We start from the raw sequence: 11,174 nt of genomic DNA on the forward strand, positions 1-11,174 counted from the left end.
CCATGTGCAGCCACAAATGGGATGTTAGAAATTATTTTAAAAGGCCTTGACAATAAGACAGTGACTATCATATTACATCTCTATAAATCCATGCTGTGCCCACAACTTGAGCACTGACTGGAAATGTGGTTGCCTTATCCCCCTCTCCCTCTGAAAAAAAAAGAACCATATCTTTGCATTAGAAATTTCAGACAAGCACAACAAAAATGATGAAAGGGTTGGATCAGCTGCCACATGAGGCGAGATTGGGACTTTTCATCTTAGAAAGATGGAGACAAAGTGGAAATAAAATAGAGGTCTATAAATCATGGCAGTTGTTGAGACTGTAAATAAGGAAAGGGATTTTTCTTCTTCCCATAATAGAAGAACTAAGGATGCGCCATGATATTAGCAGGTTGAAAACAAACAAAAGGAAGTATTTCTTCACACAACGCACAGTCTATGGCTATGTCTAGACTGCAAGCCTCTTTCAAAAGAAGCTTTTTTGAAAGATACTTTCGAAAAAGCCTCTTTCGAAAGAGAGCGTCTAGACTGCACGCGGAACTTTCGAAAAAGCAAGCCGCGTTTTCGAAAGAAAGCAGCAAGTGAGTCTGGATACTCTCTTTCTAAAAATCCCTGTTTGCTTTCAAGAATGCCTTTTTTCGAAAGAGCACTTTCGAAAAAAGGTGTTCTTCCTCGTGAAATGAGGTTTACCGCTGTCGAAAGAAAAGCCGCGTTCTTTTGATTTAATTTTGAAAGAACGCAGCTGCAGTCTAGACTCAGGTGAAGTTTTTTTCGAAAAAAGGCTACTTTTTTCGAAAAAACCCCTGAGTCTGGACACAGCCTATCTGTGGAACTCCTTACCAGAGGATGTTGTGAAGACCGGGACTATAAGGGCATGTCTATACTTGGAAATTATTTTGAAATTGCTTAAATTGACCTAATAACATCCACTCTAAGAAAATAGAAATAGCATGTCCTCAGTATGGGGAAGCCTCACAATTAGTCCGAGGCAGGTTCTGTTAATGTTCCTTTCTGGGGGGCATGGAATTCAAAACAGAGAAGCAAGGCTGGGAGCAGCTGAAGCTAAGAGCCCTGTTATACTATGGCAACCATCTCTGAGGCAACATGAAATCCCCTCTTTAACCCTGAAATATCATCATTTTTATTATGTCATTCCCAGCCACTTGATACAGCCTTTGAACTCTGACTGCAGATAGTAGCCTGCCAGAAACGCCAAGCCCTATTGACTAAGGCTTTTACCAAAGCATGGAATTGAACCAGGAACCTTTAGATCTTCAGTCTAATGCTCTCCCAACTGAGCTACTTTGGCAACTGCTTCAAGGTGTCTGAGGCCCAGGCTTCTCTCAGGCATGTTCTGTCCGCACCAATATTCAAGTGAGATGCTGCTGCCAGTGGCCCTGCAAGGCAAGTTGAGTTTTGCCTGCCCCCTCACTCTGACTTGCACTTGGCCCCATTCCTGCCTCTCTTCCCGGGGTGTTCCAGTGGCTGAAAGGGACTGTGGCTGCCAATGCAGGGAAGAAGATGGGTGGGGGGTCATGCTCCCTCTGAGACTTTCCATCCATGGGCGGAGTGAGTTTCATAATGTGCACCACTAGTGAGGTCGTTTGCGCTTGTACGGATGTGGGCTACTGTGGTACCCGCCAGTTACTCACAAACAGCTTAGCTAAATATAGCTTTATACTTTTATAGGAGAAAAAATACTGAAACAAGGGATGTCATTCCTGGTTACTTGCTACAGCCTTCGAACTCTGACTACAGGGCTAGGTCTACACTGGGAGGTTCTTGCGCAAAAAATCCTGAAACCCGGCTCCTTGTCCTATCATTAGAGAGATGGAAATGGGACTGTAGAGCGGCTGTTAGGCGGGGAAAGAGAGGTGCTCCCGCCGCCTCCCTGAGCAACTCACACATGTAAGAAAACTGCCATTGGAGGCAGCTGCATAGGTGTCAGGATGGCTGAGTGGTCTAAGGCGCCAGACTCAAAGACTTGTCTTTCCCTTAGTTGGGTGTTCTGGTCTCCAAAGGGAGATGTGGGTTCAAATCCTCCTCCTGACACTTCCTCTTTTCTTAAATCATCTCTTTTATGTCTAGAGAGGTGACCTCATTTCCCCATTTCTCCTGACATTGCAGGAGCCCTTGCTCCTCCCACATGCTCATGAAAGCATTTCTTCTAGGCTGCATCTACACAGCAGCGTTCCTTGGGCATAACGGCCATTACACTGCAATAACAATGGGAGCGTCTACACAGCAATTCCATTATTCCGACGTCTGTAACGCTCCATCCAGACCAGTGGTCTGAGGAGCCAGGAGGTTTCCAGGCTGCACACAGACAAGCCCCCAGGCAAAGACAAAGCAAAGTGCCAGCCACTTCCTGCTCAGCCCAGCGGGGTCTCTGTGTGGCCCCCAGACCTTTTGTTTGCCATTCCCCAGGTGCAGGGGCCCAGATTCAGCAACACTCACAGGCCCCACAGGAGGGGGCTGGTTTGCTGCTTCACCCCACGGCCCAGCAATGAGCCCACAGACTCCCCCTGTGCTCTGGAAGCCAGGTTTGCCGTGTGAATTGTGTGGGGCAGGTAACATCAGGCCTGGGCACTGGGATTATTTACCAGTTTCCCTGGGGGCCCTGCTGTTTTCACAGCACAAATATCTTTCCCATCCCCCCTGAGTCGTCCCTTTCCCAAGCTGAGAAGAAGAAGTTCCATGAACTCCTGGGAGCTGCTGTTCCAAAGAAGAGGCATTTCCCGTGGAAAAGATGGCCAAGACCAATCCCCTACACAGAGCCCCAGAAAATACCAATGGACACTGGGCACTTGTAAAGCTCCCTCTCGGGCAGTGCTACGGAATGGATCCGGCTGGCCATCGGGCTGACTAACGCCATCCACAAACGAGTCCCCGTGAGACTTCTCAGCCCAAGTGCAGAGACTGTGGAGTCTCCCGCTCCCAGGCCAGGGGCAGAGGGGCAGTGCCCTGAGGAGGCGGGTCCCGAGCAGCAGAGACCTTTGAAGGGAACGGAGACGTAAGGTAAGAAGGAAGGAGAACAAGTCACCTCTTCCCAGGTGAGATGTGGTGGGAAACTACCAGACCCGGTGCAAGCTGAGCTCCAAGGACTGGTTCCTGCCTGATGGCTCCTTGCAGGGCCTGGCTTGAGAAGCACCAAGGAGCCGTGTGTAGGCCAGGAGAAAGGGTACAGAAGGAACGTGGATGAAGGATCAGGGTGGGGGAGCAGGAAGAAGGGAGGGTGGCAAAGGAAGCTGGGTGAGCTGGGTGAGCTGGGGGGGAAGAAAGCAAGGGGAACGGCGTGGCTGGGATCTGGGCATGAGGCAGGACATTATGTGGCTTTGTGTCCACTTGCACCAAAGGCCACAGCCACACTGCCCTGAAGGTGCACAGCAGTGGCACTTCCAGGGTGGGTCCTGGACTGTGTGGCTGCAATGACCTGGTCCCAGGTAAAGCACTGCTGAGAAGTCTCAGCCCCAGCCCTGCATCCTCCTATCTCAGCCTAACCTGCTGAGCTGTCTCTCACAAGCTCCTGAAAGCCAGCGCACATGCTGCCAAACCCTGCACCAGGAGGCAGGCCTTAGAACTGCCTTGTGGGCACCCAGGGGAAGTGCAATAAGAGAAGACCCTGTGTTTCTGCCTGGCTTTGAACCAGGGACCTTTTGCATGTTAGGCAAATGCGATAACTCCTACACCACAGAAACACACTGAACAGTACTTTCTGCTGCACTTAAACTTGGGCAAATATTCGGTTGCTAACCCTTTGGCCAACAGAGATTGCTGCGGGGCAAAGGAATTCTCTGTTGTCAATTTTGTGCCCTCAGGAAGGGACCAAACTGAAGGAGGCCGGGCTCCCACCTGGGGACTCCAACCTAGACCCTGAGACCAAGGGGTTTACAAGCCAGAAAATCAAAGTTTGCTTCATTTTGCCCTCCCCCAACCCTGCAGAACCTCAAAGGCAACTCCACAGTCCCAGCGGCTGGGGGAGATGTGCATGTTAGAGCCTCTGCCCACTGAGCTGTAGCCTTCTGTGCCCAGGGAGCCAGACACCGCCAGGGTGGGAAGGCAGGAGGGAAATGGGGAATGGACGAACTTTGCGAGACAATGGTGTTGTCTGGGACCATAGAGTAGAACAGTTTAGAGGTGGGTCTGAGTAGGGCACCGTGGTTTAGCTGGCTAAAGCACTTGCCTAATAAACCTGGGTTCAGTTACCATTGGTGTCTTGTTGCAGCTTTTGCTCACATTTACTTATGTCCTTCTGGGACACAGGAGAGGTCTCCTCTGGCCACCCATGGAACTGCTGGCTCAGGAAAAGGCTGATTGCAGAGGTGTGTTGGGAAGAAGGAAACCACAAGTCCCAAGAGGTTTCTCCCCCTCAAGTGAGAAGCTCCTGATGCCCACAGACCCTGACTCTCCATGGCTGCAGGAGCTGCAGAGGTTGCACCCTCAGGCTCTCTAGGCCCTGACTCCTTCACGCATTCACAAGTGTGTGTGGTGCTGACTCTCCTGTCCCAGTAATTGCAGTGAGAGCCCTGTTATAGCCAGTCACAGCAGCCCCTGCACTGGCTCCAGGCTTGTTGTTTCCTTCTTCCCAACATCCCTCCCCAGTCAGCCTTTTCCTGAACCAGCAGTTCCATGGGTGGCCAGGGGAGGCCTCTTCTGTGTCCCAGAAGGACCTAGGAAAATGTGAGCAAAGGTTACAACAAGGAACCACTGGGAGTTGAACCCAGAATCTCCTGTTTATGAAGCAGGTGTTTTAGCTAACTAAGCCATGGTGCCCTCCTCCAAAGCCTCTTTAAAATGGCTCTTTATGTTTCCAGACAACACTTTTGACTCCCAAAGTGCAGCCGTTCCCCACTTCCCTCCAGCCATGGAGTCCAGGCGGTTTCTGGCCTCCTGGGCACAGAAAGCTACAGCTCAGTGGGCAGGGGGCTTTGGCTTCCTTGCCCATGGGATGCTGTTGTAGGAAGGGCTGCTCAGCAGGGACGGGGCTCACCTGTTGAGGAAGGGAAGAGTATTTGGGTGCAGACTGGCTAACCTAGTGAGGAGGCTTTAAACTAGGTTTGATGGGGGCAGGTGACCAAAGCCCACAGGTAAGTGAACAACATGGACACCTGGGAGATGGGGCAGAAATGGGAGAGAGCAGGGGCTGTGACCGCAGAGATAAATGAGGGACGAGGGACCACTGGGAAGCAAAATCTAATCTGTGTTTTAGATGCTCGTATAGACACATGGAAACGATGGGTAATGAGCAGGAAGAAGTTGGTATCACAGGGACTTGGTGGGATAATACACTTTATTGGAATTTTGGCACAGAAGGGTAGAGCTTGCTCGGGAAGGACTGGCAGGGAAAAAGGGAGGAGGAGTTTCCTTCGATATGAAACATGCAAACACTTGGCCTGAGGCAGAGTTGGACACAGCAGATAGACTTCTCAGGACAAAGGGGTAAAACCCCAGGGGATGTCACACTAGGCATCTATTCCAGGCACCTCCCCAGGCAGAAGAGGTGCCTGAGGCTTTTTAAACAATTAACAAAATCATCCAAAGCGCAGCTGGTTTCACACACACTCAGCCTCACCCACAGCTGGGAGGCAGTTTGCAGGGAGCTGAAAAGAAACAGAAGAGGGGAAATGAGCCTGGCAGAACCAAGTCTTGGGATTCTTCTGTATCCAGATGTGCTAAGCATCTGGCAGCCATGCTCCCAAGTGCTGGTCTGTTCCCACCCTCCCCAGGCAGGTGAATCCCCTCCGCTGGGTGTTACAGGCTGGACTTTGCCTGCCTGACTTTTAGCTAGGGAACTGCTCCCTGTGAGGCAAACATGACACCCCCTGCCCTGCGGAAACCAGCCCCTTGCCTTATGGAAGAGGGAAGGAGCTCCTGGAAGCACTTAGCCCCTGGCTGGCTCTGTCTGTGGAAAAGAGGAAGCAGCAAACATCTATCACTGGAGAATGTGGGTATCAATCCCACTGCCTCTCGCATGCAAAGCAAGCGCTCTACCACTTGAGCTAATTCCCCTGCCTGTAAGTAGCTTTTCCTGCCCCACCCACCTTGTTCCAGAGCCCACAAAGTCCCTTCTGATAAACCCTCATCTAAAACTCAGCAAATATCCAGAGAAGTTGTGTTTCCCTTTGCAAGACTCTGCACAGCTTAGTTCTAATCAGCCGGTCTTCCCTAGAGCCCGGAACATCGACCGCGGCAGCATCGCTCTTACGCCCAGTGTAGACACGGCCTTAGAGTGTCACAAACTAGCCCCGGACACATTCCTGGCTAGGACCAGTCACAGTCTGGGCTCAGTGAGGGTCCGTCCTACCTGAGACGTGTGTGACACAAAAGCCTCCTGTTCCCTGCCCAGTTCCCAACACTGGCTGCAGACCCAGCGATATTTGGTGCCTTGGCTGCTGTCCCTGCTGGCAGGGAGCTGTCCCGCACCCGCAGTTCATCCGCCTCCCGGAGAGGCAGCAGCTCTGTGAGGGGGAGAAGCCGGGGAATTTCCCTGCTGTGTATAAAACCATCACTGCCGGCCCGGGCTGAGCCAGTGCACTGGCATCCCTCATGTCTGGAGCATCTGCCAGGGAAAAACTGAAACCACATCAGGAGATAAGGGGTCAGGGTCCCTCCTGGCAGGAGCTATAGGGAATGGGCTACCTCTACTTCTCCCCAGCAGGAAATACTGGGTCAGGGGTCCCTCCACCCTTCCCCAGGAGGAGCTATGGCACCAGGGGACCCTCCACCCCACAGCAGGCGCCAATGGGTGCCATGGGGGCTCACACACAAACAGGGGCACACTCCCTCAATATCGGTGCCCAGGGCAAAACTTGCTCTGCTCCTGGAACAGGAACAGTCACTAGCAGTGAGGCCCCTGCCTGGCAGCACCGTGTCAGACGGTTTCTTCTTGGCCTGGTGCCTCCTGAATGCCGGGAGCAGCTGCCTGGTCCGAGGGGCTGCAGTTCCCTGGAGAGAGGGGCTGGCTACATCTACCCTGCAGACTTCTTGCTCAAGAACTGTTTTGTGCAAAAGGTCTTGCACAACAGTGTGTCCACACTCCCATGTGCTTTTGCACAAGAGAAGTGCTTTTCTGTAAGAGCGCCCATGGCAGTGTGGATGTTCTCCTGCGCAGGAAAGCTCTGATGGCCATTTTAGCCATAGGGCTTTCTTGAGCAAGAAACCCCTGTTGCCTGTCCACACTGCCTCTTTGTGGATGAGTTATTGGGCAAGGGGTCTTTTTTCTCGTGGGGAGAGGAATAACTCTTGCACAAGAAGCCCTGTTTTCTGGTGCTGTACTATAAATTTAAATGTGCAAGAACGTGCCTGCACTGTAGACGCTCTGCAAGTTTTTGCGCAAGAACATCTGCTCTTGCACAAAAAGCCTGCAGTGTAGATGTAGCCCTAGAATGTAGACACAGTCTGAGAGAGACAAGGAAAGGAAGTGGCCAGAACCTCCCCCCGGCAGACTGGTCCTCAATAGGCTGGGTGCGTCTACACAGCACCCTCACCTCGAAGTGAGCTGTGCAATGTGAGTGGCTGCCCGGGACCCCAGGGGAAGGTCTGTGGGGAGTTTCCAAGGCAACAACAACTACAAAGTTTCATAATCTACACTCATGTGACTGTGATTTATTCCTCCACTAGCAAGTGTCTCTGAAGGGATGAGAAATGCAGGGTCCAGGTGCAGGGAGCCGGGTCACATTCTCCTGCCTGAGTCTCAGTCCTGGCTGAAGCCTGGCTACAGAGAGAAGAGGCCAATGCAAACAGCCCCATGGTAGTGAGGGAGTCAGTACGTGGGTGGAGCAGGGAGCTGGGGGCAGAGCTGGGCTCTAACTCACTAGGGTTGCATCCCATAGCTCAAGATAAGTGATGCAATTGGGTAGCTTATTTCAAGTCAATTTTGAAATAGCTTATTTTGTAATTTGGCGCTGGCTGCACAGCACTTAGTTCCAAATAAATCGCTGTTCCGAAATGCCCCTCACTCCTCCTGCCATGAGGTTTGCAGGGACGTCGGAATAGCGAGCCCGTTATGGTTTGAAATAAGGGGCTTGCTCTTAAGACGCGTCAGTGTGATTTGAGCACCACGTCCTAAACCTCCGAGCTAGCCGACCCACGGGTGTCAGTCCCACAAGTGGCCCTTTCAGAAAGGAGCCTCAGGCCGCCACAGAGACATTGTGGGGTCTAGAAGAAGATGGGTGGAGCAGGGGATGTGTTCCCATGCAGGGGAGTTAGCTCAAATAGGAAACCCCTTACTTTGTGTGCAAAAAGTAGTGGGATTGATGCTCATGGTCTTCAACTGCAGCTTTGTCCTGGTTCCTAGTTTTCACTGCTGGGGGCTCAGTGATCCTCCTACCTGCTCTCCCAAAAGAGACAGACCTGGCTCCCCTTTCTTTTCCCCCAGCAATTACCATGTTGCAAAGCAGAGAGCGGCGATATCAACAACAACAGTCCATCTGGCTGTGTGGTGCAATGGAAAGCATGTTGGACTTCTAAGCTGTAGTGGTTAATGTGAGCCCAGCTAGACATTCAAAGGCTGTGAGTTCAAGTCCCACCAGAGTCACTTTAGCTGCTTCCTCATTTCCAGGATGCAGCTTTTACAGACCAGTCAGTCCTTAGGCTGACACTGGGGTGGGCTGGCATCCAGGCAATTCCCAGCAGACCCCATTAAGGTTGGAGGGAAGGGCTAGGACTTGGGGGTTGGGATGGGGGTTGTTCTGAGAGGCTGCAGGTGCCAATAGACCCTCCATGTCTCCTACCAGTGCTGTGCAACACGCAGGCTCAGAGCTTTGCTGGAAAAAAGCACCAGTCTAGACGTGGATCTTTTGGAAAATAAAACCTTTTCCAAAAGATCCCTTAATCCTTATTTTAAGGGTTTATTTTCTGAAAGATCCGGCAAAGCTCCAAGCTGGAAAAAAGCGGAAGCCATTCTTATGCAAATGAAGCGAGGGGTATTAAAATCCCCGCATCATTAGCAATTGCGATGTGTCTAATTTGCATCCCTTTTATGGAAAAGGGATGCAGTCTAGACACAGCCTTAGTGTAGATGTAGCCTCTGTGAGTTACCAGCAGTGGGGCCGTTATTGTCGGCATCTAACTAATTGCACCATTAGGCCATGTCTTCACTCAGGTGGAGATCACTGCTGCAATCCATCTTCCAGAGCTTGATTTAGAAAGTCTAGCTAAGCCTCACTAAATCAAACCCCTAGGGGACCTCCTGCTCTTTGCTACTATCCTACTCCCACTGTGAGGACACCACCAAGCTCAACTGAAGGTAAAACCAACTCCAAGTACATGTTGAAGAATGGTGGGAAGAAAAGACCCATTGACTTGCCAACAAGGCACCACTGGGAGTTGAACCCAGGATCCCCTGCTTACAAGGCAGGCGCTTTAGCCAACTAAGCCATGGTGCCCTTCTTGTAAGCAGCTTTAAAACTGTTCTACTTTATGGTTCCAGACACCCCCTTCCCATCCCAAAGTGCAGCCGTTCCCCATTCCCCTCCAGCTCTTCCCATGACTCAAGGTCTGCGCAGCCCAAGACATTTGATTGGCAGCTGGAACCCAAAACCTTTTTGTCAATTGTAGCACCAGGCCCCAAAGGGACAGACCCAAGGCAGCCGCCTGGTCCTAAGGCCGGGCCTGCAGCCAGGGGGAGGGAGAAGAATCTCTCCTTTCAGCTGGAGTCAAATCAGCAGCCTAAGGACACTTGCCGAGCACCAGCTACAGGCCTCTGCTCTGCCAGCTGAGCTATGGAAGGTGCCTGGGGCAGGCTGCTTTGCCCAGGTGGCCCTTGGACGAGTGCCAGGCCAAGAGCCCCCCGAAGGGGACGGCCTCCCAGGGGAGGGGCAGAGGAACCCAGCAGCACTGGGGTGTCACAGGCGCTTCACCCGCAGAAGGACCCTTGAGTGATCCAGGCAGAAACGCCGCATCTCGCTCCCTGCAGCTCCCCTTGCTGCCCTGGCAGGCGCTGCCCCTTCTCCCACCGGCCTGGGCCTGGCCTCCCTCCCCTGCCCGGCCCCACAGAAAGCCCCTTGGCGTGAGCCTGGGCAAGCCAGAGGCCTCAGGCCTGTCCCCTCTGAGGGGCTTGTGCCTCGGCCTCCTCTGCCCTTGGTGCCGGCTCTCCTGGCTGCCCCCTGAGCGCTGCTGGGCAAAGGAGGCAGCAAGGCAGGAGAGGGGGGAGGAGCAAGTCCCGCTGAGGCCGACAGCTCGGGCTCAAGCCTCCAGCCCCAGCACAAAACCTTTAGCCGGGCCCGTGTGGCTCCCTCCTGCCCCCGCACACGCTCACAGGGGGAAACGTGCCCCATGGTCCATCCCCGCGCCAGGCCTGGGCGACGGGCTCAGCCCTCGAGCAGCCCACAGGGCCTGTGAGGGACGGACTGAGAGCAGGGCCCCACTGACACCCCCCCGTCCTGCCCCACTGGTCCGCATGCGGCGCTGGCACGGGACAGGCAGGAACGGCAGCCAGGACAGAGCAGCTTGGACTGACGGGCGAGTCTCACTTGCTGACCAGACTCCCGGGCCCTGGGCTCTGGGGACAGCCGGGGGGGGGGGGAGCGGGGAGGAGAGAGGGTGTGAAGAAATTCCAGGGGGGGCATGAGCGTTTTCACAAATCAAAAAGCGGGGGGAGTGATGCCGAAAAGTTTGGAAACCATTGCAAGGGGACAACCCAGCAGGGACTCAAAGTGAGTGCTCCAGGTGAGGTTTGAACTCACAACCTCAGCATGTCTCCTACAAGTACTGCCTTATAAGTACTGTGCGCTGACCCATTGCGCCACTGGAGCAGATATTTGAAGTGTTTCTTCAAAGTCCTTAGATTGAAAAAGTCAAGACGCACAAAGTGGAATTGAAGTTTCTGCTGAGCCCTTGTTCTTTCTTTTCACAGGCAGAGCCAGGGGGACTCCGCACATCCAGAGACCCCTCCCTCTTCCTCTCTGGTCTCTGAAATAACCCACCCTAGTGGGGCACAAAGCTGCTGGAGGCCAGAGCACGAGAGATGAGTTGCACCTGGGTTAGTGCTCGCTTTGCACATGAGAGGTAGCAGGATTCACTCCCATCTTCTCCCACCTGCTCGATGGGGCTCAGGGGTTGGCCCCTTTCCTGCTGCCCCAACTCTCATTCCCACAATGCACTTTGTGCAGGGACCGTTGGTCTTTGTTGCAAGGCGTGTGGCTGGGAGCCAGGATGTGACTGACCGGGCT

General features: G+C 53.1%; 2 non-coding genes across 2 annotated transcripts; both read right to left on the minus strand.

The window, feature by feature from the left end:
- Positions 1-9,315: 9,315 nt before the first annotated feature.
- Positions 9,316-9,389, minus strand: TRNAT-UGU (transfer RNA threonine (anticodon UGU)). Its single transcript has one exon. It is a non-coding gene; the product is annotated as a tRNA-Thr (tRNA).
- Positions 9,390-10,663: 1,274 nt separating this feature from the next.
- Positions 10,664-10,757, minus strand: TRNAI-UAU (transfer RNA isoleucine (anticodon UAU)). The gene is made up of 2 exons: positions 10,720-10,757; positions 10,664-10,699 (listed from the first exon to the last, which is right to left on the minus strand). It is a non-coding gene; the product is annotated as a tRNA-Ile (tRNA).
- Positions 10,758-11,174: the final 417 nt, after the last annotated feature.

The sequence above is a fragment of the Pelodiscus sinensis genome, chromosome 19 (genome assembly GCF_052426305.1).
Source record: "Pelodiscus sinensis isolate ZL-2025 chromosome 19, ASM5242630v1, whole genome shotgun sequence".
Taxonomy (NCBI): Eukaryota; Metazoa; Chordata; order Testudines; family Trionychidae; genus Pelodiscus; species Pelodiscus sinensis.